Genomic DNA, 20057 nt, shown 5'->3' with positions numbered 1-20057 from the left:
TGGAGTCTTAGCCACTAGACACCAGAAAATTTCCTCCTCCTGTGTTCTCTTAACTGATGGCAACTCCATCTAACTAACCTAGTGAGCTCTAAAATGGAATCATTCATTTAAAAATATTTATTTATTTATTTTGGCTGCACTGGGTCTTAGTTATAGCTTGTGGAATCTTTAGTTGCAGCCTGTGAACACTTAGTTGGGGCATGTGGGATCTAGTTCCCTGACCAGGGATTGAACCTGGGCCCCCTGTGTTGGGAGCATGGAGACTACCAGGGAAGTCCCTGCAGTCATTTTTGAGATTTTTTTGTGTGTGTGACATATGAATGTGCCACGTGTGTGCTTAGTCACTCAGTCGTGTCCGACTCTTTGCAACCCTATGGACTGGCCTGTCAGGCTCCTCTGTCCATGGGATTCTCCAGGCAATAATACTGGAGTGGGTTGCCATGCCCTCCTCAAGGGGATCTTCCCAAACCAGGGATCGAACCCAGGTCTCTTATGTCTCCTGCATTGGCAGGCGGGTTCTTTACCCATTGAGCCACCAGGGAATCCCAGGGATGACATATGAATGCTTATGTTTAAAAATTCATGAAAAAAAGCCTCAATGAGAATGCATAATGATGAAAATCAGCCTCCTTAATGGAGTCATGGGGTAGAAGACTAGCAGCTGCTTCCCCAGGTGAGAAGTCTATTGCAGATTTTTCTTTGGTTGAAGAGTTCAGCTTCTTGCTCAAAGGAATAGGAGAGAGGGTTCTTTTTTGTGTGTTTTTAAAAAAGGTTATTGAAGTGTAGTTGATTTACAATGTTGTTTTACTTTCTGGTGTATAGCAAGGTGATTCAGATATATATATTCTTTTTCAGATTATTTTCCATTATAGTTTATTGTAAGATATTGAATATAGTTCCCTGTGCTATACAGTAGGATCTTATTGTCTATTTTATATATAGCAGTGGGTATATTGCTAATCAAACTTCTAATTTATCCCTCCCTTACTCTCCCTTTTCCCCTTTGGTAGCTATAAGTTTGTTTTCTATGTCTGTGAGTCTGTTTCTGTTTTGTAAATAAGTTCATTTGTAGCATTTTTTGGATTCCACATGTAAGTGAAATTATATGGTATTCATCTTTCTGTCTGACTTCCTTCACTTCACATGATAATATCTAGGTCCATCCATGTTGCTGCAAATTGCATTAATTCATTCTTTTTATGGCTGAGTAATATTCCACTGTATATCTATGTATCATATCTTCTTTATCCAGTCATCTGTTTATGGACATTTAGGTTGCTTCTATGTCTTGGCTATTGTAAATAATGCTGCTATGAACATTGGGATGCATGTATCTTTTTTGAATTAGAGTTTTCTCTAGATATATGCAGGGGTGGGATTGCTAGATCATATAGTAAGTCTATTTTTAGAAACCTCTCAACTGTTTTCTATAGTGGCTGCACCAGTTGACACTCCCACCAACAGTGTAGGAGGGTTCCCCTTTGTCTACACTGTAACAACAGAGAGGGTTCTATAACCCCCTAGAAGGCAATGGCACCCCACTCCAGTACTCTTGCCTGGAAAATTCCATGGACGGAGGAGCCTGGTAGGCTACAGTCCATGGGGTCGCTAAGAGTCGGACACGGCTGAGCGACTTCACTTTCACTTTTCCCTTTCATGCACTGGAGAAGGAAATGGCAACCCACTCCAGTATTCTTGCCTTGAGAATCCCAGGGACGGCAGAGCCTGGTGGGCTGCTGTCTATGGGGTCGCACAGAGTTGGACACAACTGAAGTGACTTAGCAGCAGCAGCAGCAGCAGCCTGGGGGCGGGGCCCTGGTATGATGGGGCACGCCCAGATGAAGCCAGGAACTTGCCAACTGCTGAAAAAGGCAGGCAGAGTGAGAACCCTCAAGTTAGCTGGAAAGGCAAAGTTCAGGTCTCATGCCTCTTCCTGGCCCATTGCCAAGCCCCGGAGCCTTGACATTTGAAATTTGAATATTTTGTAAATTGACCTCAAATTGAAGAGAGAAGATTACTTCCATTGGAGGGGGAAAATGGCATCCGTGGGGTTAGGGACTATAGAAGAGGCCCCCACTCTATCCCTACCTGGGGAAGGGAAGGAAACAGGCAAGGCCTCTGTGAGGGGCTTTCTTGTCACCTGTCTTCAGGCTTTGGGTGGATGTGACCAAACCCTCACTAGCTATTGCCTGGGTGACATTAAACTTTAATCAAACTTTCTACAAAAGCATGGTTGTTTCCTTATGTTTGTAGAACGGGAGAAAAACCTGTCAAACTTACCCTTGCCAAGGGTCCAAATGATTACTTCCTTCTTGAATTCATTTTAATCTGTGGTACTCCCACAGCCAGTACCATCCTTGGATCTAGGGTAGTGAGGCCCTGGCTCTGTGCCCCTCATTTCAGAGAGCCCCATGGCAAGTCATGAAAACACGCTTATTAATAAGCACATAAGCACCTCTTGGCTTAGGATCAGCTAGTGGGCATTGGCATAGGCTGGCCTGTGACCTTGAACATCCACTCCCAAGGCTGACTGGTGTTTAGGAAACTGGTGGCCTTCAAACAAAAGGAGCCCAGAGGGGAATTCCCTGGTGGTCCAGTGGTTAGGACTCTGTGCTTTCACTGCTGAGGGCCTGGGTTCAATCCCTGGTCAGGGAACTAAGATCCCACAAGCCTTGAGGCCAAAAAATAAAAAGGTGACCAGGGCCATATGCTGCGGAGATTTGTGGGTTGGGCTGCTGAAGACTCCAGAGGTAGAGAGTGTTTCAGAACGTGAGGAGGAAGGTTTGAGGGACTGAAGTGCTTGGTAAGAGAAAGGATGTTGACACTGAATATCATGTGAGTATAACCCATTGCCCCAGTGACTGAGTATCCATTTTCTTGCTTCTCTTAGAATCCCAATACACGGTTCTGGACATACTCATGGAATTAAAGTGATTTTCACAATATAGCAGCTGAGGAACATCATCAAATATTGAACAATATTTTAAGATATAAGTACTAATAAATAATATTTTAAAACATAATATGAAAAATTTATATTACTCTTAATTTGTTGTATATGTAGGTCTCAACCTAATTTGTGAAATGTTTTTTATATTGTTTTATTGTTGTAAAACATAATAATTAATCTTTCAAAAACAAATTAAAATGTCATCTTTATTTAAATAATTCAGGTAAAAATTTGGTATCTGTTGATTATATTTCCCATTTCTTTAAAAATGTTTTTATTATGGTAAAACACATATAACATAAAATTTACCACCTTAACTAGCTTTAAGTGTAGAGTTCAATAGTATTAAATACATTTATATTGTTTTGCAATCATCATCGATATCCCTCTCCAGAATTCTTTTCATCTTGCAAAACTGAAACTCGGTACCCATTAAACACTAACTCCCCATTCCCTCCACCCCATCCCTTGGCAACCACTGCCATTGAATTTTAATACACAATTTTGAATATTTTATGAGAAAAATATTTTTGAAACATATAAAAATGTTGAAATATTTTGATTTTTGCTATGTGAAAGTGAAAGTGAAGTCAGTCATGTCCAACTCTTTGCGACCCCATGGACTGTAACCTACCAGACTTCTCCATCCATGGAATTTTCCAGGCAAGAGTACTGGAGTGGGTTGCCATTTCCTTCTCCAGGGTATCTTCCCAACACAGGGACTGAACCCAGGTCTCCCACACTGTGGGCAGACACTTTACCATATGAGCCACCAGGGAAGCACAATTTAAAAATTTGATGTAAATATATTAAAAATGTATACAATTTTAATGCAAATACATCTTGTGAGATAATAGAAAATACATATATTGGTCTCAGTGTCTGGTTTCTGGCACAAAGTTCCCCAAACCCTTGTCATTTCCTAAGTGATAAGAGCACTAGGAGCATCTTTGGTTCTATTATTTGATCTTTGGCCCCAGTTCCTGACACGGAGCTCTTAAGTCTCTTGGAATTTCCTGGATGATACCAGGGTCCTTTGCTCTAGTGAGGTGTCTCTTGGTGGGGTCCTGAATGGGGACTGGATCACCAGAAAGACCAAAGAATGATTAGAAGCATGGAATTTTCAGTCCCATCCCCCATTCTCCAAAGCAGAGAGAGGGGTTGGAAATGGACCTAGTAATCAACCATGCCTATGTGAGGAAGCCTCCATAAAAAATCCCCAAAATACCGGGTTTGGGAGAGTTCTGGGTTGGTGAACATATGGAGATTTGGGGAGAGTGACGCACCCAGACAGGGCTGGAAGCTCCAACCCCCTTCCCACATACTTTGCCCTACACCTCTCTTCCATCTGCCTGTTCATCTGTATCTTTTATCATATCCTTTTATAATAAATTGGTAAGCAGTACATAAACCATTTCTCTGAGTTATATGAGTCACTCTAGCAAATGAATCAAATTTGAGGAAGGAGTCATGGGAACCTCTAATTTAAAGCCAGATGGTCAGAAGTACTGGCAATAACCCGGGCTTGCAATTGGCATCTGAAGTTGAGGGTGGGGCAGTCTTGTGGGACTGAGCCCTTAACTTGTGGGATCTGATTCTATCTCCAGGTGATGGTGTCAGAATTGAGTTGAATTGTAGGACACCCACCCAGCTGGTGTCACAGAGAATTGCTTGGTAGGGAAACTTTTGGAAGGAGAAATTCAGGTGTCAGAAGTGTTGTGAGTGTGGTAATAGTGTGGGCGTCAAAGACACACATAGGAAGGAGACTAAATTTTTTCTAAAACACATCTTCATTAAAATCCTTTAGGTAATTACTATCAATAGAATACTAGTTTTGTGAAGTTTTTAATTATAGTAGCATAATTTGTGACTTTGTAAACTAAGGCAATAAAATAAAACTTACGCTGTATATGTATATGCTAATATATGAATTATGAACACATTTATTTTATTACTCCCCTAAACTCACAAATGGACATCACCAGATGGTCAATACCAAAATCAGATTGATTATGTTCTTTGCAGCCAAAAATGGAGAAGCTGTATACAGTCAGCAAAAACAAGACCGGGAGCTGACTGTGGCTCAGATCATGAACTCCTCATTGCCCAATTCAGACTTAAATTGAAGAAAGTAGGGAAAACCACTAGACCATTCAGGTATGACCCAAATCAAATCCCTTAGGATTATACAGTGGAAGTGAGAAATAGATTCAAGGGATTAGATCTGATAGAGTGCCTGAAGCAAAATGGCTGTTTGAGGAGGCCTTACAAATAGCTGTGAAAAGAAGGGAAGCAAAAAGCAAAGGAGAAAAGGAAAGATATACCCATTTGAATGCAGAGTTCCAAAGAATAGCAAGGAGAGATAAGAAAGCCTTCCTTAGTGATCAGTGCAAAGAAATAGAGGAAAACAATAGAATGGGAAAGACAAGAGATCTCTTCAAGAAAATCAGAGATACCAAGAGAACATTTCGTGCAAAGATGGGTGCAATAGAGGACAGAAACTGTATGGACCTAACAGAAGCAGAAAATATTAAGAAGAGGTGGCAAGAATACACAGAAGAACTATACAAAAAAGATCTTCACAATCCAGATAATCATGATGGTGTGATCACTCACCTAGAGCCAGACATCCTGGAATGTGAAGTCAAGTGGGCCTTAGGAAGCATCATTATGAACAAAGCTAGTGGAGCTGATAGAATTCCAGTTGAGCTGTTTCAAATCCTAAAAGATGATGATATGCAAGTGCTACACTCAATATGCCAGCAAATTTGGAAAACTCAGCAGTGGCCACAGGACTGGAAAAGGTCAGTTTTTGTTCCAATCCCAAAGAAAGGCAATGCCAAAGAATGTTCAAACTACCGCAGAATTGCACTCATCTCACACACAAGCAAAGTAATGCTCAAAATGCTTCAAGCCAGGCTTCAACAGTATGTGAATCGTGAACTTCCAGATGTTCAAGCTGGATTTAGAAAAGCCAGAGGAACCAGAGATCAAATTGCCAACATCCGTTGGATCATCGAAAAAGCAAGAGACTTCCAGAAAAACATCTACTTCTGCTTTATTGATTACACCAAAGCCTTTGACTGTGTGGATCACAACAAACTGGAAAATTCTGAGAGAGATGGGACTACCAGACCACCTTACCTGCCTCTTGAGAAACCTGTATGCAGGTCAGGAAGCAACAGTTAGAACTGGACATGGATGTATAGACTGGTTCCAAATTGGGAAAGGAATACATCAAGGCTGTATATTATTACCCTGCTTACTTAACTTATATGCAGAGTACATCATGAGAAATGCTGGGCTGGATGAAGGACAAGCTGGAATCAAGATTGCTGGGAGAAATATCAATAACTTCAGATATGCAGATGACACCACCCTTATGGCAGAAAGTGAAGAAGAACTAAAGAGCCTCTTGATGAAAGTGAAAGAGGAGAGTGAAAAAGTTGGTTTAAAGCTCAGCATTCAGAAAACTAAGATCATGGCATCTGGTCCCATCACTTCATGGGAAATAGATGGGGAAACAGTGGAAACAGTGACAGACTTTAGTTTTTTGGGCTCCAAAATCACTGCAGATGGTGACTGCAGCCATGAAATTAAGAGACTGTTACTCCTTGGAAGAAAAGCTGTGACCAACCTAGACAGCATATTAAAAAGCAGAGACATTACTTTGCCAACAAAAGTCCGTCTAGTCAAAGCTATGGTTTTTCCAGTGGTCATGTATGGATGTGAAATTTGGACTGTAAAGATAGCTGAGTGCCTAAGAATTGATGCTTTTGAACTGTGGTGTTGGAGAAGACTCTTGAGAGTCCCTCGGACAGCAAGGAGATCCAACCAGTCCATCCTAAAGGAAATAGTCCTGAATATTCATTGGAAGGACTGATGCTGAAGCTGAAACTCCAATACTTTGGCCACCTGATGCGAAGAACTGACTCATTTGAAAAGACCCTGATGCTGGGAAAGATTGAAGGTGGGAGGAGAAGGGGATGACAGAGGATGAGATGGCTGGATGGCATCAAGGACTCGATGGACATGAGTTTGAGGAAGCTCTGGGAGTTGGTGATGGACAGGGAAGCCTAGTGTGCTGCAGTCCATGGGGTCGCAAAGAGTCGGACATGACTGAGCGACTGAACTGAACTGAACTGAACCTCAGAAAATACACAGACATACATAAACATAACTGATTTCAGTAGTTTTTGATATTTTATTGACTTTCATTCATACAAAAATATCATAGCTTTACATATATATTTATCAACTTTGTCATTGTGAGGGTGTTTTTGTCAAGATAGGAGAATAGAACATATTTTATTGAACAGTTTGCTAATTGGGTGTATAACTTAGTCTTTAGACACATAGTGTAGGGGCCTCCTTTTGTACTCTGGTCCTTGGCAGTATACTTGGCCAAATTTAGCAAATAAAAATACAAAAGGCAGTTAATTTGAATTTCAAATAAACAAGGAATAAAATTTTTAGGATAAGCACATTCTATGAAATATTTTTTAATTGAAGTATAGTTGATTTATAATATTTCAGATGTATAGCAAAGTGATTCAGTTATGCATATACATATATATTCTTTTTCAGGTTCTTTTCCACTATATAGGTTATTATAAGATGTTGAATATAGTTCCCTATGTTATACAGTAGATCCTTGTTGGTTATCTATTAATATTTTATATTTAGCAATGTGTACATATTAATCCCAAACACCTAATTTATCCCTCCCTTCCTTTCCCCTTTGGTAATAATAAGTTTATGTTTGTGGGTCTGTTTCTGTTTTGTGTATAAATTCATTTGTATCATTTTCTTTAGATTTTGCACATAAGTGATATCATATTTGTCTTTTCCTGTTGACTTATTTCACTTAGTATGATAATTCCTAGGTCCATCGATATTGCTGCATGAAATATTTGAAATATGCTAAAAAACTATACACTGTTAACCTGAAATTTAAATTTACTGGGTGGCCGGCCTCTACTTTATCTGAAAACTCTACTTGATTTCCTCAAATATAAGGCAGACACTTGCCACTCTAATCTTCTGTGATTTTTTTACTATAACTCAACTTTGTGTAACCTTCTAGGGTTTAAAAAAATCTAGATAGGATTCATTGTGTGTATTGGAAGTTGGTGCTTAAGAGATAAATGAATGGAGGGAAAAAAGAAGAATCTTACCTAATTTGGTGAGCCAACTATTGCTCAAGTTGAAGCCAGAAAGTTATGTCATTTTTATGTACATATGAGAATTGCTCCTTTTGCTTTAAATTTTGGTATCATAGGCGTTTCGTTTGTGGGTTTCTCAAGTTTTCAGTCCTAGGAAAAAGGGAATACAAAGTAGCCATCCTCAATTTTCTTGAGCTTCCTTTTATCTTGCCAGTTTTGTGGTTGTTCCATCAGCTCAACTCAGTCCTATAATTATGGTGTCTGTGTGCAGGAAACAAGATTTGGAAAGAAGGCAGGAACAGCTCCTGCTGACTCAGATCAATTTTTTCCAAGTGAAATGTCTGTAATTAGGCCAGTAATGATATTTTCCTGGAGAAAGAATTGACTGAATTTAGGAAGAGTTTTAGAGCCCAACATGCCTGTGGGGGTAGGGGGCAGTTGAAATGCAAAATAAGTGTTCAATACAATATTCATCCACCCACTTTTTTCAAGAAACAGATTTTTAGTAACACCAATCCTGTCCTTTGAAGAGAGAGATCTCCAAGAATAAAAGAATATAAATGTTTTAGAAAGAAACATGGGTGGCTAAAACAAATATTTTCATTGGAAAAAAACCTTTTAAAACAAGTTCCTAAACCCAGAATTCACAAAGCAAAAACTGGTAGTTTTGATCAATATAAAATTTTAATTGTCTCTATAAACAAAAATACCATACCTAAAGATAAAAAATAATTTTTGAGAGTTTGATATTGAACTCCAACTAAAAATCTTAATTTAGTTAAAAAAATAATTGCAATATATAGTGGTAACTTTGTTCTGTATTTTCCAACTCTCCTATAAATGTGTTATCATACTTTCATAATTTAAAAAAATGAAAAATCTTTTAAAAAGACAAAAAATAATACATACCCCCCAAAATCTTGAAATATACATGGCAGATTATAGGCAAATTTCCTGAATACATAAAGAGCTCTTACTAATCAATGGGAACAAAGACTAGTAACCCAATAGAAAATGAGCAAAGGTCAAGAACAGGTAATTTACAGAAAAAGAAATATCAGTGGCTAAGAGGCATGCAATAAGATGCTGAATATAAATCCTAATTAAAGAAATACAAATTAAAATGACAATATTAGCCTATCTAATGGTCAAGATTTAAAAGTTTGATAGAACCAGGACATGGTGGAAACAGAAATTCTCATTCTCTCTTGATCTGTGTGTAAATTGGCAATTCCTTCAGGAGATAATTTAATAAGATCTAACAATTGGGCAATATTTCTTCCCTGGTGGCTCAGTGGTAGAGAACCCACCTGCCAATGCAGGGAGATGTGGGTTCGATCCCTGGGTCAGGAAGATGCCCTGAAAATAGAAATGGCAACCCACTCCAGTATTCTTGCCCAGGAAATCCCATGAACAGAGGAGCCTGGTGGGCTACGGTCCATGGGATCGCAAAAGAGTCTGACACAACTTAGCGACTGAATAATAAGCAACAACAACAACAACAACAAAGTACAGTTTAAAGATGCACAAACTGTTTGAGCCAGCAAGTCTCCTTCAAGGAATTTAGCCTACTGATATACTGAAACAAGTGGGTAAAGATAAATGTGAAAGAATATTTATTGTTGAATGGCTTATATTGCCCAATGAGAGGCATTGGTTAAGACATTTGCAGTACATGTTTACTGTGGTTGAATGAGGTAGATCTGTAGGTCCTGATGTGAAAAGATCTCCGTGGTAGTCACTAAAGATGTTCTGAGGGACTTCCCTGGCAGTCTAGTGGTTAGGTCTCCGCACTCTCACTGCCAAGGGCCTAGGTTTGATCCCTGATTGGGAAACTTTACAGTGTGGCCCCAAAAAAGTTCCCCCCAAATTTCCACCCTTCTACCCCCACTGTACACAGGGTAAGATTGTGGCCAATGATATGTAAGCAAAAATGATATGTAAGCAAAAATGATATATGTCCCTTCTGGCGTGAACACTTTAAGTACTGGCGTATGATATCCCCTCTCCCTGCCCCAGTGATTGTGGACATGTTACTGAGTCCAAGCTCTGCTCACCACATGACATGGTGTTTAGGCAAGGAGTCTGACTTTATTCAGAAAGCCAGCAGACCAAGAAGATGTCAGACTAATATCTTAACCATCTTATCAGGGTCTGGATGCCAGGTTCTTTTATAGAACAGAGATGCGGGGATGTGAGGAAGTAAAGTAAAATGGCCATTAATGTTGCAAATATCTCCTGGAATGGCCAGCCTCAAGAAATAGATGTGTTAATTTCTTCCTTCCTGTAGCCATCCACAGGTAGATAGGGTCCTGAACAAAGGTGCTTTGGTTTAATATTCAGGCAGAGGGGCAGGGTTCCCCAAGGTAGGCCTTATATATGGACAGTATCCTTTTAGTGAGCAAAAGCAACGGGAAACAAATGTTAAAGTAACAGATCCAACATGGAGTCAGAATTGACTCTTCCCTGTAACAGACACAAATGTTGGGATGGAGCTTGGGTCTCTGAGTGACTATGATGAGCATGAATCTCTTATCTCCAGAGCTTAGATATGTAGTAGGAGGGGGAAAATTGAAATCACCGAGATTGTGAATACTTTTCATTACTTCAGCATATTCTAGCACATCATGACTCATACAATCTCCAAGATAATTGTTCGTGAAAAAAAAAAACCAACTCAAGTGCCAAAAGAATGATCTCATTTGTATGCATAAGTATTTAGATGCTCAAGATATTTCTGAAAGGAGAAACTTAATAAGGCTTACAAAAAAAGCATGGAAAGGAGGCAGAGATGAGAAAGGCAATTTCTGCTTTTCACATTATAACCTGTACTGTTGGGTTTAAAAAAAGAAAAACATGGTAAGTTTACATTTAAAACTAGCTAATGTTTCCACAAAAAGATTCCTACAAGATTGTTCTTGGGTGCCTTATTCACAGTAGCCCCACACTGGAAATAGCCCAGATGTCCTCAGAGAATGCATTAACAATTGCAGTATAGTCATACAATGGAATACTCACACTATCCCGGAGCAGAAATGAATGAACTACACTGAATGTCATAACATGGATACTTATACAGATAAGACCCTGAGCAAAGAAGCCACACACACAAAAATAGGTACAGTTGATTCTGTTTGTAGAAATCGGCAAAATGAATTTATGGTGTTAGAAGTTAGGAGAGTGGCAGGCTTCCCTGGTGGCTCAGTGGTAAAGAATCCGCCTGCCAATGCAGGAGACATGGGTTTGATACCTGATCTGGGACGATCCCAAGTGCTGTGGAACAAGTAAGCCCATGCACCACAAGTACTGAGCCTGTGCTCTAGACCCTGGAAGCCACAACTACTGAAGTCTGAGTGCCCTAGAACCTGTGCATGGTAATAGGAGAAGCCACCCCAATGAGAGAAGCCTGTGCATCAAAACTACAGAAAAGCTCTTGCAGCATGGAAATAAATAAAATAAAACTTGATTGAAAAAAGAAGAAATTAGGAAAGTAGCTATCCAGCAAGGTGTTCTGCCTGAGGATGGGCTGGGGGTGGGGGGACCAGGCTTCTGGGGTAAGGGCTGCAGGGTTGTGCTCAGTTTGTGGAAATGCATGAAACTATATCTTATCATAGGTGTACTTTCCCATATCCAGGCTATACTTCAATAAAAAGTGCAAAATCACATCTACTTGATATAAAGAAGAAACCAGTAGAAAGAAGGCAGCATTGGGCAGGTAGTGCTGGCTAGTGGTACCCTGTTGACAGCGTGGTGTGCAAGCCCAGGCATGCTTGTACACTGCAGCCCTGAGAGACAAGGGCTCTGGTGTGAGACCCCCCAGAAAACCCGAGCAGGCTGCACCCTTCCTCTCATGCATGACCTCGGCCCCAGCCACTTAGCATGGCATTAAAAAACCCTGCGTGGACATCTGCTGGAGCCAATGTGGTGATCAGGGTTTTCCAGCCGGGACAGCGTGTCCTTGGCAACCAGGGCAGGAGCCTCTGTTCTGTTGCAGGAAAGATGCAGAAACACAAGCTCAAACAGGAGCTGCTGGCCTCTTGGTAGCGATGTTTAATTATTAATTGCTTCCTGCAGGAGACTTTGTTTTTAACATAAAAAAATATCTAATTGAAGCAATTTTATTGAACAAGGAATCTTACCATTTAATCCATTCCTATATAGCACAGTACAGGAATCCCACCTGTTTAAAACTACTTTCATAATAATACTAAGGTATTGTTTGTATTTGTCACTGTCATTCTCTCCTAAAGTACAGCAGCATTTTCCAAGTGATATGTTTGCTAACACAAAAGATTGAAGGGAGAAGTGCTTGGAGAATCCACTGTCCTCTTTATGCAATAGCTGAGAGATTTGCAAACATGTAAAACAATGCCACTCCTCTGGCTAATTTGTTTGTTTTGGAAAATATAGTTTTTTTCATAAAAGAATATGATTTATGTCAATAAGTAATAGGTTTCTTATTTTAAATGAATCGATGAATACTTTTTTCATGTTTATTTATTTATCTGGCTGCATCAGGTCTTAGTTGCGGCACTCAGGTCCTGCAGGATCTTTCCTTTGTGGCTTGGGTGGGATCTTAATTCCCCCACCAGGGATCAAATCCATGTCCCCTGCATTGCAAGGCAGATTCTCAACTACTGGACCACCAGGGAAGTTCCATGAATATTTAGTTTTAAATTTTCTGTTTTAATTTCTATACAGTAAATATTGATAGATAAAACCCACACAAGCCACAGCTCTTTGGGGGTCCTCAATAAATGTTAAGAGTGTAAAGGCATCCTGAGACCAAAACATTTGTGAACTGTTGCTAGCTCTATAGTTTTTCCAAAAACTATTTTTTCTTTTGAGATAAATTTAGATTTACAGAAAAGTTGTAAAGCTGGTATAGAATTCCCATGTACCCCTCACCAAGTTTGCCCTAGTGTTAGCATCTTCCATAATGTACATGGTACCTTAGGAACCAACAACATTGGCACATTACGTTTATGTGTGTTCGTGTGGCAGTGCTAAGATGTGGGATCTTAGTTTCCTGACCAGAGATGGAACCCATACCCCCTGCAGTGTCTTAACCTCTGGACTGTCAGGGAAGTCCCAGTACATTACTATTAACTAAACTACAGATTTTATTTGGATTTCCCCAGTTTTTTTGCTGTCATTTTTTGTTCCGGGATCCAATCTGAGATAGTATCAATACATTCAGTGCATGTAATTTATTTTTAATTGGAGGATAATTGCTTTACAGTATTATGTTAGTTTCTGCCATACATCAACATGAATCAGTCATTGGTATACATATGTCCCCTCCCTCTTGAACCTTCCTCCCACCTCTCACCCCATCCCAGCCGTCTAGGTTGTCACAGAGTACTGGTGTGAGCTCCCTGAGTCATACAGCAAATTCACACTGGCTATCTATTTTACATATGGTAATGTATATGTTTCAGTGTTATTCTTTCAAATTGTCCCTCCCTCTCCTTCCCCCACTGTGTCCACAAGTCTCTTCTCTATGTCTGCGTCTCCGTTGCTGCCCTGCAGATAGGTTCATCAGTACCATCTTTCCAGATTCCATATATATGCGTTAATATACAATGTTTGTTTTTCTCTTTCTGACTTACTTCACTCTGTATAATAGGCTCTAGGTTCATCCACTTCATTAGAACTGACTCAAATGCGTTCCTTTTATGGCTGAGTAATATTCCATTGTATATATGTACCACAACTTCTTTATCCGTTGATCTGTTGATGGACATGGAAACAACCTAATGCATGTAGTTTTTCCTAATTTTTCAAATTTCAGTAATGGTCTTTTTATACTTTTAAAATTTATGCTGGTGAATGCATAATATACACCCAGCTTTGTACTTAATATATTATGAAAAGCTCATAGATCATAAGTGCCGAGGTGGAAGAATATTCACAAACAGCATCTAGAACAAGAAACAGAACATGACTGTAGCCCCAGAAGCCCCCTTCATGCCCTAGTTCAGATACTACCTCCCCAGAGATAATCACCGTCCTGATTGCTAACAGCATAAGAGTTTTGCCTGATCTTGTACCTTATGTAAATGGAATCAACCAACGACAATGTGTGCTCTTTTGGGTCTTGTTTGGTTTTTTTTTTTTGCTCAACAGTCTGTGAGATTCATTCGTTGTGTGTACTTGCAGTTCATTCCCATTGCTATAGAGCCAAATTTTTCTGGGTAGGGGCAGAGAGTAAATAAAGATTTTAAGTCTGTGAGCCATATATTAATAGTTTCTATCACAACTACTCAACTCTGCTGATAAGAAAAGCCTTAGACAGAATGTAAACAAATGAGCATGGCTGTGTCCAGGTAAAACTTTATTTATAAAAACAGGCAGCAGGCTGATTTTGACCGGTAGGTTATAGATTGCAGACTCCTACATATAGTATCCCATTGTGTGAATATCCACAACTTCCGGATCCATTGTATTCCTGAGGTCTAATAGTTTGCAGTTTGGGCTTGTTAGGAATGATGCTGCTATGAATATTCTAGTACGTGAATTTCTCTTGGGAAATTCAGGAGTAGAAGGGATACTGCCAAACAGTTTTCCAATTTGATACACTCCCAGCAACAGTGTTTGAAAGTTCAGTTATTCTATGTCCTTACCAATGCTTGGTATTGTCTTTTGAGCCATTCTGGTAGGTGTGAAGTGGTATGGTTTTCATTATGTAATTATCATGTCATATTATGGTTATCATTTGTAATAATTTCCTGGTAATTAATGAAGTTGAACAACTTTACATGGGCTTTTGGCAAGTGTGTATTCAAGTCTTTCATCCCTTTACACTTACCAAATATGCATGCCTGCTATTTCTTTCTTTCCTTTTTTTTCCTTTTGGCCATGCACGGTTTGTGGGATGTTAGTTTCCCGACCAGGTATTGAACCCAGGCCACCTGCAGTGGAAGCATGGAGTTCTAACCACTGTACCACCAGGGAAGTCCCATGCCTGCTGTTTTGATTGCTTTTTCCACTTCAGATTACTTTATGTGAACATTTTCGTGTTTTCATGTGGTGCGCATGTCATTAAAATTTTGCTTAGTTGTCACTCATATTGCTGTATACCGTGTTGTTTTCATAATTCACTATTATCACTTGCTTGAGAGCTTTTGTTTAAAATAGGGTTTTTTTTTGTGTGTGTGTGTGTGTAGCAAAGGGTTCTTTGGGTTACATTCCCCAGAATAAAATTACTGTGTCAAAGAGTTTGAATACTTTTACAGTTCTTGTTATATGTGACAATTGTATATTTTGTGTTATGTTTTCATCGCTTAAAAAATATTCGTTTACAGAGTTGTATTAATCAACTCTTTTGGTTAAAAGGTACAGGAGTTGAACTCAAAACAGCTTAAGTCTCAAAGGAAATTTATTGGGGGGAGCAGAGAAAGGGAGTTGTTATTTAATGTTATTTAATGGGTATAGGTTCCAAATAGGAAAAGGAGTACGTCAAGGCTGTATATTGTCACCCTGCTCATTTAACTTATATGCAGAGCACATCATGAGAAACGCTGGGCTGGAAGAAACACAATCTGGAATCAAGATTGCCGGGAGAAATATCAATAACCTCAGATATGCAGGTGACACCACCCTTATGGCAGAAAGTGAAGAAGAACTAAAGAGCCTCTTGATGAAATGAAAGAGGAGAGTGAAAAAGTTGGCTTAAAGCTTAACATTCAGAAAACTAACATCATGGCATCTGGTCCCATCACTTCATGGCAAATAGATGGGGAAACAGTGGAAACAGTGTCAGACTTTATTTTTTGGGGCTCCAAAATCACTGCTGATGGTGATTGCAGCCATGAAATTAAAAGACACTTACTCCTTGGAAGGAAAGTTATGACCAACCTAGACAGCATATTAAAAAGCAGAGACATTACTTTGCTAACAAAGGTCTGTCTAGTCAAGGCTATGCTTTTTCCAGTGGTCATGTATGGATGTGAGAGTTGGATGGTAAAGAAAGCTGAGCACCAAAGAATTGATGCTTTTGAACTGTGGTGTTGGAAAATACTCTTGAGAGTCCCTTGGACTGCAAGAAGATCCAACCAGTCCATCCTAAAGGAGATTTGTCCTGGCTGTTCATTGGAAGGACTGATGTTGAAGCTGAAACTCCAATACTTTGGCCACCTCATGTGAAGAGTTGATTCATTGGAAAAGACCCTGATGCTGGGAAGGATTGGGGGCAGGAGGAGAAGGGGACGACAGAGGATGAGATGGTTGGATGGCATCACCGACTTAATGGACATGGGTTTGGGTAGACTCTGGGAGTTGGTGATGGACAGGGAGGCCTGGCGTGCTGCGGTTCATGGGGTCACAAAGAGTCAGACAAGACTGAGCAACTGAACTGAACTGAATGGGTATAGAATTTCAGTTTGGGATGATGGAAAAGTTCTAGAGAAGGATAGTGCTGGGTGGTTACACAACAATGTGAATGTACTTAATGCCACTCAACTGTGCTCTTAAAAAGGGTTAAAATGGTAACTTTTAAAACAAATTTTCCATTTTCATAATATTTTATTTATTTTCAATTAAAAAATATTTGTTTTTAATTGAAGGATAGTTGCTTTACACTATTGTGTTGGTTTCTGCTATACATCAACATGAAATAGCCATAGGTATACATATGTCCCCTCTCTCTTTAATCTCCCTCCCACCTCCCACCCTATCCTACCCTTCTAGGTAAAATGGCAAATTTTATGTTCTATATATTTGGCCACAATTTTTTTTTTTAAAGAGGTGGAGAATTTCTTGGCTGTAGCAACTGGACTTGCTTCAGGCATGGCTGGATCCAGGGGTCCAAGCACTATCATTAGGCTTCTTGCCCTCTTGCTTCCATATCTTTGTGTAGATTTCAACCTCAGGTAGACTCTTTACAGAAAGCAACTGAGAGGATCACCAGCATCATAAGGTTTATGTTCTCCTTAACCCTCAGAGTTCTGGAGAATTTACCATGATTCCTTCTCCCCCAGTGTCCTTATCAGTCTTTGAAAAGGGCTCTTGATTAGCCTGTGTGGATCACATGCCCATTAGGACAATCACTATTTTCAGAAGAATGAGTTACTCTGGCCACTTGGGTCACCTCCCCTTTGCAGATCCAGGGGATTGACAGTTCCACCAAAGTCATGCAGAGTGGGGGAAGGGATGTTCCCCAGAGAAAGATATGACCTCTGTTACCAGAAGGGAGAAGAAATGGGGCAGGGCAAAAACAACAGATGTCCACTACATATGTTCTGGATTTCCTGTGTAACTCAAGCACTTCCTGAGAGAGAGCATTTAACTGTGTCAAAACATTCCTATGTGATTGGCATTTTGTTTTTGTTATTTTTAAAAACTGTAGTGCCTTGTGGTTTGCCTATTTGGTGGGCAGTCTTTGCTGCCTTTCTGCAAATACCAAATCTAGTAAGTTGTATTAACTCATTAATGTGTGCTCAATTAGAGAAAGAGTCTTTGTGATCCAATATAGGGTCATAGTTTTTCATATGTGTGTTTGCAAATGGTATAACCTATGAACATTTGCGAGAAGACTATATGAATTTGTCCCATCTTTCATTTCCCCACGTTTGTTAAACTCATGCTGTTTATGGAATTGTCTTCTAGCATGTAGCACAGAGGTCCTGGAATATAGTGAGAACCAGCACCCCCGCCCCCCACCACCTCGGCTGCCAAGATTTTTGAATGAGTTATTCAATCATGTAGTATTTTCAAATGTATTCTTTGTCTATTATTTCCTGAAATGGAATATTGAGAGTTCCAATTAAAATAATGTTTGCTTTCTATTTTTTCTTGACTTTTTGTGCCTTTTTGTCTCTCTTCTTTTCCTTTTTGTTGCAATGGTTTCTGTAACACACACATTCAGTATTTTTCAATTTTCATAATTTAATGTATATTCGGCCATTATGTAACAACCTTACTTACTCATTGTACTGCCTTTTGCTGTTACATCTGCTTTATCTGCTACCAAAAAGTAATCCCAGCTTTTCTTCTGTTCACACAGAAATATCCTCTTACAGTGCCAGTCTGTTGATTTTTTTGGTTTGTGTATCTCTTGTAGGCAAGAAATTGTTACATTTTGTTCTTTTAACAATCAGTGAACTGCCTTTTTAATTTTTTATTTTAATTTGTTTTTAGTTTGCTCAATTTTTATTGACTTAAGAAAAAAAATTCCTGGCCTCAGAGAGGAGGGCAATATAATCCCCCGATATTAGCTAAGACAATCTAGTGCTTCTAAAGCCCCAGTCTCAAGCTGGAATGCAACATTCTCAATACCTCTTATTGTTGTTCACTCAGTCATGTGTAACTCTTTACAACCCCATGGACTGTAGCATGCCAGGCTTCCCTGTCCTTCACTATCTCCCGGAGTTGGCTCAAACTCATGTCCATTGAGTCAGTGATGCCATCCAACCATCTCATCCTCTGCTGCCCTCTTCTCCTCCTGCCCTCAATCTTTCCCAATACATCCTTCCAATGCAGGAGAAACTAGAGACACAGGTTTGATCCCTGGGTCTGGAAGATCCCCTGGAGTAGGAAATGTAACCTACTCCAGTATTCTTGCCTGGGAAATCCCATGGACAGAGGAGCCTGGTGGGCTACAGTCCATGGGATCGCAGAAGAGTCAGATGCGACTGAATGACTGACCATACACACAGACATATGTATATATGTGTGAGCCTGAGGAGAATATTTTCCTTAGAAAGAGTAGAGTTGTATAAATCATCACATTTCTATCATTGATGGGACTGCTGACAGTTGTGTCAAATTTTAAAGTCACCTCTAAAAACAGTATGTAATTTTATATCATGAATTTTAGGCATTAACTGTAGCTTCAGTTTATTTTTTATGTTCTCTTTTCCTTCCTGTGGAATTTCTTCACTTTGGTTAGAAAAAAATGAGGAAGAAAGATTATCATTGTCGAAACCCAATTTATTTTATTATGTTGTATGCTACTAGAATGAGATGAGTTTCAAAGAAAAACAACTAATAATTTCCTTTTAAAAATTATTTATTTGGCTGTGATGGTTTTTAGTTTTGGCACTCATGAGCTTTGTTGCTTCATGTGCAATCTAGTTCCCTGACTGGGGATTGAACTTGGCCCCCAGCATTGAGAACTCGGAGTCTTAGCTACTGGACCATCAGGGAAGTCCCAATAATATTCTTTTTTATATGTTCCAAGTCTTTTTAATGGATATTTCCCAAAAGATTGGCTGAGCATCTCCAAATTTGTGGCTCATCACCTGTGGACACCCTTCAATTAGAATTATGTGGGGCCATAGCTTTGCTTGATAAGCCACTTAAGTGAAATAATACTCTTCAATCTTTATGCTAATCTTCAGTGTGGAGTTGTTTCCAGACAAATCTTACATCCAAGGAAACCACAAGAGAACTCATTTCTGATATAATATTCATAAAATGACTTTAGAGATGGCCTTGGGTATCTATGTGATGAAGGATTTTCATGTCCAATTTAACATCCACCTTACTGTTTGAAAAATAACAAAGACTTTCTGCACTTTTGGGCTCCAAAATCACTGTAGATAGTGACTGCAGCCATGAAATTAAAAGACGCTTGCTCCTTGGAAGAAAAGCTATGACCAACCTAGATAGCATATTAAAAAGTAGACATTACTTTGCCAACAAAGGTCTGTCTAGTCAAAGCTGTGGTTTTTCCGGTAGTCACGTATGGATGTGAGAGTTGGACTATAAAGGAAGCTGAGTGCCAAAGAACTAATGCTTTTGAACTGCGGTGCTGGAGAAGACTCTTGAGAATCCCTTGGACTGCAAGGAGATCCAACCACTCCATCCTAAAGGAGATCAGTCCTGGGTGTTCATTGGAAGGACTGATGTTGAAGCTGAAACTCCAATACTTGGCCACCTGATGTGAAGAACTGACTCATTGAAAAAGACCCTGATGCTGGGAAAGATTGAAGGTGGGA

At 39.6% G+C, this 20057-nt stretch overlaps 1 protein-coding gene and 1 non-coding gene across 3 annotated transcripts in view; both read left to right on the top strand.

The window, feature by feature from the left end:
* NYX (nyctalopin) overlaps nucleotides 1-20057 on the top strand; it is an 81343-nt gene that overhangs the window by 23978 nt on the left and 37308 nt on the right. The gene's annotated exons all lie outside the window — the stretch shown is intronic.
* TRNAE-UUC (transfer RNA glutamic acid (anticodon UUC)) lies at nucleotides 2583-2655 on the top strand. Its single transcript has one exon. It is a non-coding gene; the product is annotated as a tRNA-Glu (tRNA).

This window comes from Giraffa tippelskirchi, chromosome X (assembly GCF_054371585.1).
Source record: "Giraffa tippelskirchi isolate mGirTip1 chromosome X, T2T-mGirTip1v1.2.pri, whole genome shotgun sequence".
Taxonomy (NCBI): Eukaryota; Metazoa; Chordata; class Mammalia; order Artiodactyla; family Giraffidae; genus Giraffa; species Giraffa tippelskirchi.
The sequence above is the reverse complement of the archived record's forward strand: the minus strand, read 5'-3'. Positions and strand labels throughout refer to the sequence as shown.